Here is a 12,995-nt window from a genome sequence, read left to right on the forward strand (position 1 = left end):
AAGAGGCAGCGGGCAGAGAATGGCTTAGGCTGTTGACTAGTGCTCGTTTGCCCTCTGAGGGGATGGCAGGGCAGTCTGGGAAAAAGCAGGGGCTAGAGACTCATAGCCACCCAAATGAGCACACAATCTCTTCCCAGCTCAGGGAAACCCAGACCTCCATGCCCGGGCCCTGTTGGCCACCATCACACAGGAACTGTCTTCTTTATTCTCTAATTAGGCATTTCCCTTGTCTCCCCTCTATAGTTTTCCCTCTGGGAAGGGACAACTTCTTCGGGATATCTTAATTCTCTATGACCTTCTTCTAAACGAGGCACCATGGAGCCTGGCCCAGGGCACTCCCAGGTTGAACAGACCCTCTGGCCTGAACTTTCAACCTGGGGACAATTCTGCCACCCCTACGGCCCCCCAAGGTATGTCAAGGAGATCCGGGTAGCCATCTGCAAATCACCTCCGGGGTAGAAAGCCCGGCGAACGAGGGAGTTCTATGACCTCTAGGAGTGCTCGGCATTGGAGGGGGTTCAAAAGAGAGACATGAAGGGAAATGGGGCTTTTCATAGAGAAGCAGATAGCTGGTGGTGTTGTAGTTAGCTCATCAGTTAGAGACACATAGAGATCCATCAGGGCTACGATGTGAGCCCCTGGGACAGACCATTTTGCAATTACTTGGATTGCTTCAGCTGTCTTTATCCTTAACATTACATAATTGATGAAGTTCTTGAAGTGAACTTCCTGAGCACATTGTGACCTATGACTTTTTCCTATGCCCTCTTGGGGCCAAAATTAAACAAAAAATTTTTGCCCATTACTCATGATTTTAAAAAATAAGTGATTGGGTTCTGTTATGGACTGAATTGTGTGCCCCCTCCCTGACTCATATATTGAAGCCCTGATCCCCAGTACCTTAGAATGGGACTGTATTTGGAGATAGGGCCTTCCATGAGGTGACTCAGTTAAAATGAGGCCACTAAGGAGGTCCTAATCCAGTCTGACTGGTGTCCTTATAAGAAGAGGAGATTAGGACACACACAGAGACAGCAGGGATGCACATACAGAGGACACAGCGAGAAGGCAGCTAACTGCAAGCCAAGGAGAGAGACCTCAGAAGAAAACAAACCTGCCAACACCTTGATCTTGGACTTCCAGCCTCCAGAGCTGTGAGAAAATAGATTTCTGTTGTCTAAGACACCCAGTCTGTAGTACTTTGTTATGGCAGCCGGAGCAGACTCAGGTCCCTGAGACCAGCATGTGTGTGCTGTGTGAATGCTGCTTGCTTGCGTGCGTGTGTGTGTATGTGTGTGTGTGTGTGTGTGTTGGGTAAATGGCGGGGAGGGGACATGTCTGGGAAACGGTCCACCAGTTGCTATGGGGGAGGATTGCAGGCCCCGATTCCACCCCCCAGCTTGGCTCCTGCCCTCTCTCTTCAGGACGCACTATTCCCTGATGTGGGTGGGACTAGTGCCCTTGTGTCAGGGCTGGAGAGAAAATAGAATCAGAGATGTGGGTTAGCAGTAGGATGGGAAGGAAGAAAGAAGCAAATTCATTTATAGTCTGCGGAGAGCCAACCAAGGATCCCGGTGGGAGACAGGGCCAGGCAGAAGGCTTCACTTTCCTAAATAGAACTCTGTTTTGACATTCTCCTTGCAGCTGTTCTCCCCCACGCTTGTCTGTCTCTCCAAAAGCACTAATAAAATCCAGCAGATTTTAGCCTCTCACTGCGCCATCTGGTGGCGCTCAGGGAGAGGTACAGTGGTTCTTGTGCACGCAGCCCCGTCTCCCCAAAACTTCCAGAACTGCCTTCTGTTCCATAAGAGTGACAGAGAGGTAGATACAAAGACCTTTGGGAAGAAGGTGATAGTGCAGAGAGCACTGGGCTGGAGTCAAAAGTGGACTCTGGCTCTGCATCTGATTAGCTGCATAATCTTGGGCAAGTTAATTCATTTCTTGGTGCCCGAGCTTCTTCACGTAAAACAAAGAATATGGGTCACTAATACCAACAGGATTTTGTAGGATTCGAGGAGATAAAAGTCCCAGGAACAGTACAGGAATGTGGTGCCTCAGTAAATGTTTTATCCCTCCTTCCCTTCTTCATTCTTGTAGTCCTCCCTCTCCCGCTCCCCACCACAACTTACATGATTCTGTAGATAATCAAATGTTATTACTGCTGTAGGCACTGCTCTCTTGATTTTAGCGGTGGGGTTAGGAGGCCTGGAAATACCTGAATCTGCAGGTTGGGAGAACAGGAGCACGTGGGTCATGGGAGTCCCGGCTGAGACTGGGGGACCCCCAGGCACTGCCCTTGAAGGAATCAGAGCTAGTGTCTCGGGCCTGACCTTGACTTCTCATTTTAGAAGAGGGCCCTGCCTATTGACGATCAGGAACAGGAGATGGGGGGCATGGATAACTGTTTTACATTCTTACTTTTTGAGATCTCCTCCAGGCCTGGGAATATGATGAGTCCATGAACTAAAGCAACATTGATAAGAACACGAGTCAAAGGCCCCAGTTATCTAAATAATGCAAAACAGATGAATATTATGCTCATGTAGAACATCTTCAATTTGGGTTAAAGGTAAGAGGGAGGAGATAGAGGAGAGTTCTATGTTGAGAAGGGACTCCAACATATTTGAAAATAACGAAAACATTTTCCCCATACATTAAAAAAACTTCTGATGCCATCTCTCCTGTATCTTACTGGGGTAGAGGGTGTGTTTCTGTATGTAGCAGCTCCTGCAGCCCTCACGTACTCTCCTGGGGGGGCACCTTTGTCTTCTCTAACATGCTATTCTTGGAATACATGATGTAGCCGGGCAAGGGTCCCACCTGAAGACCTGGAAAGTATTCATGACAGAGGAAAGAAGAATGCGGGATAGACCTCAAACCCTCCTGGGGGTTTGCAGCCTTAAGACCAACCACCTTGCCCGTCTTTGGTGACCTGGGCTCCCTCTTCTTGCCCTATACAGTGGATCCACAGACCCTTGAAACTGAGCCCCCTCCTTTTATCTAATTTCTATCTCAGTAACCCTACCTGCTTGCTCAAGTTCAGAGACCAGAAATGTGGGAATCCTTAAGTCCTGTGTACCCTCTACCTTACCACCCTTCTTAGACATTTCTAGCATGCCGTCCCAATGTTCTTGGCTTCATCTCTCTCCTGAGTCCTCCACCTCGGCTCCACTGGGATGGACTGACTCCCCGGGGAGTATCTGTAATCTGCCACCTGAGAGCCACCAGCCATCCTCCTGGCGTCCGTGGCTCCTGTCTGAAGTGCCACACGGCGGGGCACGGGGTGGTGTCAAAGGGGCAAATGGTACATCCTGGAAGGTGGAGTCATTAACTCGCAATGAGGTTGTTCCCGGGACTGCTCAGGCGTGATAAATGACTTCAAAGTTTAGGGGTTGAGAACACCCACGGAAGTAGGCTCATCGGTTATTTGGGTCAGTAGGCCACCGCAGGACTGGCTCGTCTCTGCCCCTCAGTGTCGGAGGCTGCAGCTGGGGAGCCAGCCTTGGGCCGGGAGCGGCTGTGTGATCGTGCACGAGAATGCCCACACCCGGGTCTGGCAGCTGCTGCTGGCTGTTGCCTGGGCCTGCAGGCGGAGCTGCCAAGCACGGCCTCCCACGCGGGCTCTCTCCGTGTCCCGGGCTTCATCGCAGCGTGGCGGCCGTGGGGTAGCTGACTTCCGACCGGGCCGCTGAGGGCTCTGAGCACAGGCGCTTACCGAGCGAGGCAGCCGCCGCAGGGCCTTTGACCACCGAGCCTTGCAAGTCGTAGAACAGCACTTCCGCTGCCTGCTCCCGGCTGCGGGCGCGCTCTTCACACCAGTCCGGACTCACAGGAGACGATGTAGTCCCCGCTTCATGGTGACAGAAATCTCAAGGAATTTGGGGATATGTATTAAAACCGCCCCAGGGTAAACTTTGACCAATGGGAGACAGGACATAGAAGATACATTTTCCTTTCCTCCCTTCAGAGGACCTCCCGAGGCGCTGTCTCCCACGGCCTATCCGCAGGCATCCCGAGCGCCTGGCTGCCTGCGGCTCAGCGGGGGCGGTGGCCCAGGTGGAAACCCCCTCTTCTCGTCATTCCGCCCTTTCCCTTCGCTCCTGCGGCCCGGCTGTTGTGCTGCCCAAATAAAGCATCGGCATTGACGTCTCGCCTCTGGTTCTGTGCTCTGGAGACACGGGCTAAGCTGCCATCCACAGCCTGTCACCAAATCTGATCTGTGCTTTTATTTTTTTATTTTTTTTTATTTATTTGAGAGAGAGAGAATGAGAGAGCAAGCACATGAGAGGGGGGAGGGTCAGAGGGAGAAGCAGACTCCCTGCCGAGCAGGGAGCCCGATGCGGGACTCGATCCAGGGACTCCAGGATCATGACCTGAGCCGAAGGCAGTCGCTTAACCAACTGAGCCACCCAGGCGCCCTTATTTTTTTTTTTTTAAGATTTTATTTATTTATTTGACAGAGATAGACAGCGAGAGAAGGAACACAAGCAGGGGGAGTGGGAGAAGCAGGCTTCCCGCGGAGCAGGGAGCCCGATGCGGGGCTTGATCCCAGGACCCCGGGATCATGACCTGCGCCGGAGGCAGATGCTTAACGACTGAGCCACCCAGGCGCCCCCGACTGTGCTTTTAAATATCTTTCTTAGCCATTCACTTTTCTCCACCCACCCTGACGCTCTCCACCCTCGCTGCCATCTTCTCTTGCTTAGACCACAATATGCCTTCCTCACAGATCCCTTTCTGTCTACTCTCGGGATTCTCCCCCATCAGTCCACACCGAAGTCAGAGTGATCTTTTTGGAACAAATCTCGTTACAACATGGGCCCGCTTAGAACCCGCATCCTCATTATGCAACAGGGCTTCTCAGCCTCAGCACTGCTGACATTTTGCGTGGGATCATTCTTTGTGGTGGGGCCTGGGGCCTGTCCTGTGCAATGTAGGATAAAGTTTAGCAGCATCCCTGACCTCGCCTCACTAGTTACCAGTAGCACCTCACTCCCCAGCCAGACGCTGTCAAATGTCCCCAGGGGTGGGGGTGGGGGTGGGGCGCAAAATCGTCTTAGTCGAGAACCTCTGGTCTAAAGTCAGCACCCTCAGCATGGCCCTGTGCGGGCAGGCCCCGGCTCCCCGGCTCCGCCCCCCCCCCCCCCCCCCCCCCCCCCCCCGTCTCTCGGCAACAGCCGCCTTGCACTTCTCTCAGCATTCTCTGACCACGCCAAGGCCTTTTCCTCCTCAGGCCCTTTCACTGCTGTTCCTCAGCCTGAGGCGTTCCCTTTGCTCCTCTCTCTCCACCCCAAGCACACACACCTGCAGCCCAGTCACCCAGCTGACATTTTGTTACCAGTTCTCAGCTAAAAGGCCACTTTGGGGGAAGGCTCTTCTGCCCCCCAGGCTAGGTTACTCCCCGGATGGCATCCAGGACTTCTCCTAGTACTCGTCACGATGATCGAGAATTAATTAGCTTTGTGAAGCCTTGTTAATGCTTGTCCTCACTGTTAACTGCATGACCGCAGAGTGGCTGTCTCTCTTGCTTAGCACAGAGCTTGGCAGGGGAGAGGTGCTCAGTTTGATATTGAATGAATGAATGAATGAATACTCCTTACATGTATTCTTGGGAATATTTTCAGATTCCTTCCTTTCCTTGCTTTAGATTTTTCTCGGCCACTTCAAAGCAGGGCCCTCACTCCAGGTGGGGGTGAAGGCCCCGTTCTCTGATGTTTTACCAACCAAACTGTCTACTGGTCCTGAGAATCTCTCCAGAGTCTGCCCAGCGTTCTGACCTACTCCTTTGCAACGCATTTATGTGAATATTATGGGGAGTACTCCAGAATCTTACCGAAACACTCTAGAGGCCAGAGGCGCATTGAAGGATCAAATCAAAGTCCAAGATGTTGTATTTGATTCTTTGGATCTCCCCCTGGGCTGCTGTATCCACCAAATGGGATTTCATTTGTCTTTTCTCACCTCTCATTCCTGACTACCTCCTATAGTCTCCAACAGGGATGCCAAATGTGAAGTGTCCTGTTTTGGATCCTTGTCTCTAGGGGCACAAACTGTGTTTCGATTGTGTTCAGTTTTGAACGGGTCAGGGTGAAGTCCTGGTGTTTTTACATTTAAGCACTTGTGGGTTTTGAGCCTGTTGGAGGCTCCTGAGCGTTGTAAGGCTCTTGCTGGAAATGGTCAGTATGTTGATCTCTGAGAACCTGAAAAATATTTTTTAGGGCATTGTTTAGAAATGACTTTGGCAAACAGTTTTTGTTAACTGACTTTTCTAGTTTGCTGATGTGCATTCTTGGGAACCTCTGGAAAGCCGGAGGAGGAGACTAACGGAGTGCCTGCCTGGTCCCGAAGCTCCGGCTTCCTTCAGAGGTGTGGAATCCTTGGAGTGGTGGCAACCCTGGGATTTACTCCCCCTCGTGGTTTGACAAAATATAACTTCTCTGGATGAAAAGGACAACGTTTAAGCCACAGCTCCCAGCTCTGAATGTGTGGCTGTTCAGAATCAAATTAGGGATGAACTAAGATGACGAGTCCATGCATCCTTTGAGAAGAGAATGGGAAATGGGCTCACGGAGGCAGGAGGAGGTGGGGTGCATAGACGGGCCAATGAAGCTGTTTCATCTGGAATTCTGGTCCCAGATAGGTTTGCCTGGGACCTGCCAGGGACTGAAATTGTGAGGATGCTTTGCTGACAAAGTCCCAGAAACAAATTCTGAGGATGCTTTGCTGACAAAGTCCCAGAAACAAAGGCAAGAGCCAAACGCAATCTAAGGGAAAGCGGGAGGCATAAACAAAAAGAAAGAAAAGAAAGAAAGGAAAAAAAGAAAACCATCTTTCAATCCATCTTTGAAATTCTTTATCCTCTTGCTAAGGCAGCAGAAGAAAACAGTAGCAGGGTCTCATGCTTCATGGTGTTACCCTAGGTTTTCCTGTTTGGGGCTGGCAGACTGTTTTGTTTGGTTCTGTTTCTGTTTCTGCAGGCCCTGCCCTGGCCTGGGTCTGCTCAGATGCCTGTTGCGGTGAGTCAGGTTGTAACAGGCGGCCCTGTGCTGCAATCCAGCAGTTAGTGAGTCAGCCCCGTGCAGGCTTAGTGCCGCATTTCAGAGTGAGTAAGAGCTGCTCTTAGCTGTTTGTTCTCAATCGAAGACCTTTTGTGTTTTCTCATCAAGAGGGGGATAGTTGCCCTTTCCTTTTGCCTTAACAAGCCCCAGAGAGACAGCCGGGGAACCCACAGCCCAAGCTTTTTTTCCTTAAGTGGTCCAGTCACTCAACACCATCTCCGAGCTAGATTTCTTTCCTGGCTGCAGAGGACGGCTAATGAAGGAAGCGGCGCACCAGAGACAAAGTAACACTGAAACCTTAACGGCCAAGCTGAAGAGAAATGCTATGTTTTGGGGTCGCCTGGGTGGCTCATTCGGTTAAGCGTCTGCCTTTGGCTCAGGTCATGATCCCAGGGTCCTGGGATCGAGCCCCGCATCGGGCTCCCTGCTCAGCGGGGAGCCTGCTTCTCCCTCTGCCTGCCGCGCCCCCTGCTTGTGCGCTCTCTGTCTCTCTCTCTCTGACAAATAAATAAATAAAATCTTAAAAAAAAAAAAAAAGAAATGCTATGTTTTGGGTGCAGAGGAGGTAAGCTCTCCTGCAGAGAAATCTCAGTAAGTTCTCCAAGGCAGTAGCTGGTCTTGCTGGTGTCATAAAATCCACATGATTTCTCAGTTAAATTGATATTTATTTAAAAAGCACCCTTGGTGATTCTAATGTGAGAACCATTGGTCTAGATGCACATCAAAGCCAGTTAGCGGGCACGTGCTTGTAGCTCCAACGTGGAATTAGCTGAGACATGGGCCCCAGCCAGACGTCTCTCTGCTGGTAGCTCAGGGCACCCCGTCTCCCCCAGCTCAGCCTCAGTTTCCCTCCTCTGTCTTCTCTTCCTGCCTCCCTCCAGGCACCCCAGGAATCCCTCCTGTGGAAATCCCCTTCTGGCCTCCAGCATCCCCCCCCGGCCTGCACCCCCACGACACACACCGGTCCCCTCCAGCCCCATCTCCTCCTTCCTGCCGCCACAGAAACTTCCATACCCCTTAAAAGCCTGGGCTCCACTGATGCCCACTTTGGCTTAAACGAGCTAGTTCATTCTTCCTGACTGCCCCCAACAGGGTGTGTGATCTCTCCTCTGTGGGGAGCAGTGAGATGGAGCCACCGGGTAAACTCCCAAAGACCCCTGAATCTGGTTCCTTATCTGTAAAATGAGAATAATTTACAACCTCATAGGAGTGATATTATGTGAGCCCGTGTTGCTTAACCAACGTAAAATACACGCTTAATAATGGATCCTGGATGAAGCCTAGAAATCTACATGTTTAAATCACCTCAGGTGTTAGGTGTTGGTAGTGGGTCGTGAGGACCCCACTAAGAGATATTGCTTATGATGGTGGTTCTCCTCTTTGGCTGAGCATTAGAATCATCTAGGGAGCTTTCAAAAAGTTGAGGTGCCCAGGCTGAACCTGAGACCAACGAAATCTGTATTGCTGTGAGCAGAGAGAACAAGCATCGGTTATTTTTAATGACCGCTATGTGATTCCAACGTGCAGCCAAAGCTAAGAACAAGGTTTTGGGATCAGTGGGACTGGATTCTACTGACCTTGAACAGATCACTAACCTCTGAGCCTCAGTTTCTCCCATCAGAAAAATGGGAATAAAATATGTACTTCATTGTTTGATGATGCAGATTAGTTGAGACAATTCTGCACGGGACCTGGCACGGTGCTTAGATCTTCCCTTCTGTTGAGTGGAATTGGGAGCTGGGGGGTCGTGGTGGACATCAGAGGCCCTGGCAGACCGAGGCCCTCTCAGCAGCCTGGGGCCCACCCAGAGTGCCTCGGCGCTCAGGCTCAGGGCTTATTTGCCTTTTGCCACTCTGGTTTCAGCAAATTTATGAATCCAGCTCTGGCCCGGCCCACAGGGAGCCTGGCTTCTCCCCATGGGGCAGGGCAGGGAGTTCATGCCAACGACCCCTGTTTTAAAGTACTTAATTCTACACACTAGTCAGTTAAAAAAAATTAGTAACGATTAAATGAAAGAGGCAAATCAATAGTGTTAGTTCCTTTTGTTGTTGTTCAATCACCAATATGCAATATGGTCTCTCCCTTATGGGTTAAAATTTTGTTTAATGTGTGGCAACCTGGAAATATGGCCACCATTATATTATTTCCATGAGAATATGTGTTCTGAGGTGTAAACATTCTGCTTCCACATCCTCTCTTGGGACATGGGTGTAACACACATGAGTGTGCATGGGTGTGTATGAGTGTGTGGGGGTGTTTTTAGTGTGTGTGAGTATATACCAGTGTGGGTGTGAGTGTGCATGGGTGTGTATGAGTGTGTGGGTGTGGGTTTTGAAGGTGTGCATGGGTGTGTTTAGTGTGTGTGAGCATAAACATGTGTGAGTGAGTGTGTATGAATGTGCAGCGTGTTTGTGTGTGTGAGTGCACTTGTGTGAGTGAGTGTGTGTATGTGTGTGTGTGAGAGAGAGAGGAAGGCTGCATGTGCCGGGAGTTGTCAAGAATGAGAATGAGGATTTCTCGTTCTCCTCACCAGTCTCCAGATTCTGCTTTACTTTATCCTCTCCTAAGCCTCATGTAAACTTAAGACAACTCGGGCTGAGACCTTCTATTACTGTCAAAAGCCATTTTGAAGTAATTCAAGCACTCTGTTTCCATTCTTCTGGGAAATCCTTGCAGTATTGGAAATCGTAACAGCATTCTATGATCATCTGTTGCCTTGTACAATGGCCTTCTCGACAAATAGATCTCGTCTCTTCTGGGCCCACCCAGGGCGGGAGGGCGTGGGGGGAAGTGGCAGAGACAGCTGCTTCTGTGCTATTTACTCTTTTCACTCTACTACACTGGCAACTGATCTCTCTTTTTCTTTCTTTTCCACTCTTCTTTTGTCCCTGTCTTTGAGACTTGGTGGGGCATTCCTGGTATTAGGTGACAGTTTGTGTCTGAAGTTTGGTGGAACCTGATTGGCATCCTCCCTGTGCCCCGTCTGGCCCAGGGCAAAGTTCTCTTCAATGGGGAAGATGCCTTGGCCTTCCTAAGCTTCATTGTCTACACCCAGGACCACAGAGCAAAGAGCTCCAGTTTCTAAAAGGGGAGGCCATACTCGGAGGGATTGCTGCAATTCTCTCCATTTTTACACCGTGAAGTTTGGGGCATGATTTCAAATTTGGTTCATCTGAGTTTTGTTTAAACATGTGCCATGTTGCTATAGGATTCTTCAACTGGTCAGGGCTTCCGGTAAGAGAATGCAATAAACTCTGTGCACATGGAGCACCTTGCATGGTCTCTTTTCCGGTGAAGAGTATTACGGCTGTTGACGTCATAATCGCTCTGACTATTCCTGGGCATCCTGGGGAAGGGTGTGCATGCTCTGTCTCTCTCTGCCACGAGGGCTGTTGGCAGCAGCAGCCGCCTGCTACCGTGCTGGCAGAAACCAGGTGACCAGCTACCAGTTTCTGAGGGCCAGGGATAGAGTAGAGAAGGCAAGGCCAGGCACTAATTCGGGGGCATGCAATTGGTCTGAGAGGGAACATGTCTCTACTTAAAGATATCATTTCTTTTCATCTATTACCACAACTCTAAGGAAACGGTTGCATTTACAGTTTGCATTTCATGAAAACAGATCTTTCACATGGGTCAGAGTGGTTTTTATGTTGTCAGACCTTGGCCTCCCTGCCTTGCCTTACCCAGAGTATCATTTTACTAACAAACACTCATGAATAAGGTAAATTTGTAGAAACCCTTATAGATTCTTCTGAGTTTCTATAGGTAGTATAAATATTTTAAAAACTACTTTATTGGGGCGCCTGGGTGGCTCAGTCATTAAGCGTCTGCCTTCGGCTCAGGTCATGATCCCAGGGTCCTGGGATTGAGCCCCGCATCGGACTCCCTGCTCAGTGGGGAGTCTGCTTCCCCCCTCACTCTGCCTGCCGCTCTCTGTCAAATAAATAAATAAAAATCTTTAAAAAAAACCCCACTTTATTATAATTACCAATATGCTGCTTCTCCTTTTGTTTTTCTTTTCTTACAAAAACGTAAGGGATGGGACACTTACCAGAAGGATCTGTGGGGGCAATGCTTTTCATCTTCAATCCATCCAGAAAATATACAGAGAAACTCACATTTTTGCTAGTTTTTGTTCATGCTCTGCCAGTATTTCAACCATAGGATCATCTGGAAGTTTTATCACCACAGAAGGTGATGAACATTTCATTATTTAAAACTTCATTGTTTTACACCTTCCTAGAAGCAAAAACTCCACCAACTTTTAATATCTATCAAAGCAGATTACACATGAATGCATGGGGTTTCAAAGCATTTGAGTATTTTTTTTTTTTTTTTTTTTTTTTGTATCAATATCTCTTAGGATCTGGATTTGGGGACTGACTGGGATTGGCTTGGAAAAGTGAGTAGGGAATCTCAAGATTGGTCTGGAAAGTGGGAAGAAGGCAAATCAGTGGGAACCAAAGAAGGTCACTCTGGAATTGTTTTGTTTTGTTTTCCAAACTAGTTCCCTAGTATAGGTGTACCCGAGTTTCTCAAAACAGGAGCTATAAACACCTAAAGGTTGTGGTCATTGGCCAGGGGCCCTGTTCCCGGCTCCCCTCTTCCTTCTGCTGTTTCTCTTTCTCGGAGCAATCCTCTCCCTGTGAGAGCCTCTGTGTGCCCATGGGCCCAGCCCAGACCTCTTCTTTGAGGCCTGTCATTTGAGGGGGTTATTTTAGTACCCGGTGATGCGAGTTCAGATGCAGTTTAGAATCCCTGCCGTGTACTGAAGGCCAAAACCATTCAATCAAATACACAAGGAAGTTTCGGTGCTGTCCTGAACTTCTAGGATCTGCCTTCTTACATAACTGTCCTCTTCAGTGATTTCAAAACAAATGAGGGCAGAGGGAACCTAAAGGGACCAACAGGGCATTGTGAGCAGACCTGGTTTGCAACTCTTTGTAAATTAATTTTAGCATTCCTTATTCCCTATTGTTAAAAACAAGACAACCAGCCCCAAATAGAGTCACTTACGCTAAGTCCCACGTCAACAGAGACTTAACTTAATGACTGTTTCAGCTCTTGGAGAAATGGAATCTTAAACTAGTCCATCAGGAATCACCTGATCAGGATTAGTTAAGTAATCTGCCTGATGAACCCCTGCCATGCCCTAAAGGAAAGTAACCTTGCAAGAAGCAATTTATTTTTTGTCTGGTCTAACTTCCTTGTTCCACCCCCCTTCTGCCTAGAATAGTCTTTCATTTCGTATAGCTCCTCAGAGCTCCTTCCTGTCTGCTGGATGCATGAGTAGTTGAATAATGCCAATAGGGTCTTTAACATGTACTCAGCTGAGTTTTGTTTTTTAACACCATATATGTGTGGTTTTTTACAATTTTCCTTTGAACTAGTTAAAAGGTCATCTCGGTTCCCTCATTAATGAATTCGATAAAACCTTTGATGTGTTTTCATTTTATATTTGTATGAGAGGCATGATTTTTACCTTTTAAAATATATCTTTTAACATTGGGTACAGAATATGCTAAGTACTTTTCTAGATGCTGATGGAGAGCAAGAATTTTCTGGCCCCTCAAGGGTCTTTCTAGCTGGACTAAGAATCAGATTGACTTGAGGCAGATTGACGGGAGAAAGTCAAATTTAATGGTGCACTTACGAGGAATCCACATAAACATGGAAATTCCAAAAAGAGGCGAAATGACGTATACATGTCATTCTGAACTAAGGAGAAGGGGGTAGAGGTCTGGGACTTCAAAGTGAGGGAATGCACTTCACGGGAAGATGAAAAATGGTAAATGTTGGGTAAACAAGTGTTTGCTGGGCCATACAGAAAAAATGGGACATAGAGGACTCTGATCAAACAGGCCTTACTAAGTTCTTCTCTATCTACCACACCTAATACGTATCATACTGTGGTTATCTACAGTGATAGCTCGCTTC

This window comes from Phoca vitulina, unplaced genomic scaffold (genome assembly GCF_004348235.1).
Source record: "Phoca vitulina isolate PV1807 unplaced genomic scaffold, GSC_HSeal_1.0 scaffold14, whole genome shotgun sequence".
In the NCBI taxonomy this organism is placed as follows: domain Eukaryota; kingdom Metazoa; phylum Chordata; class Mammalia; order Carnivora; family Phocidae; genus Phoca; species Phoca vitulina.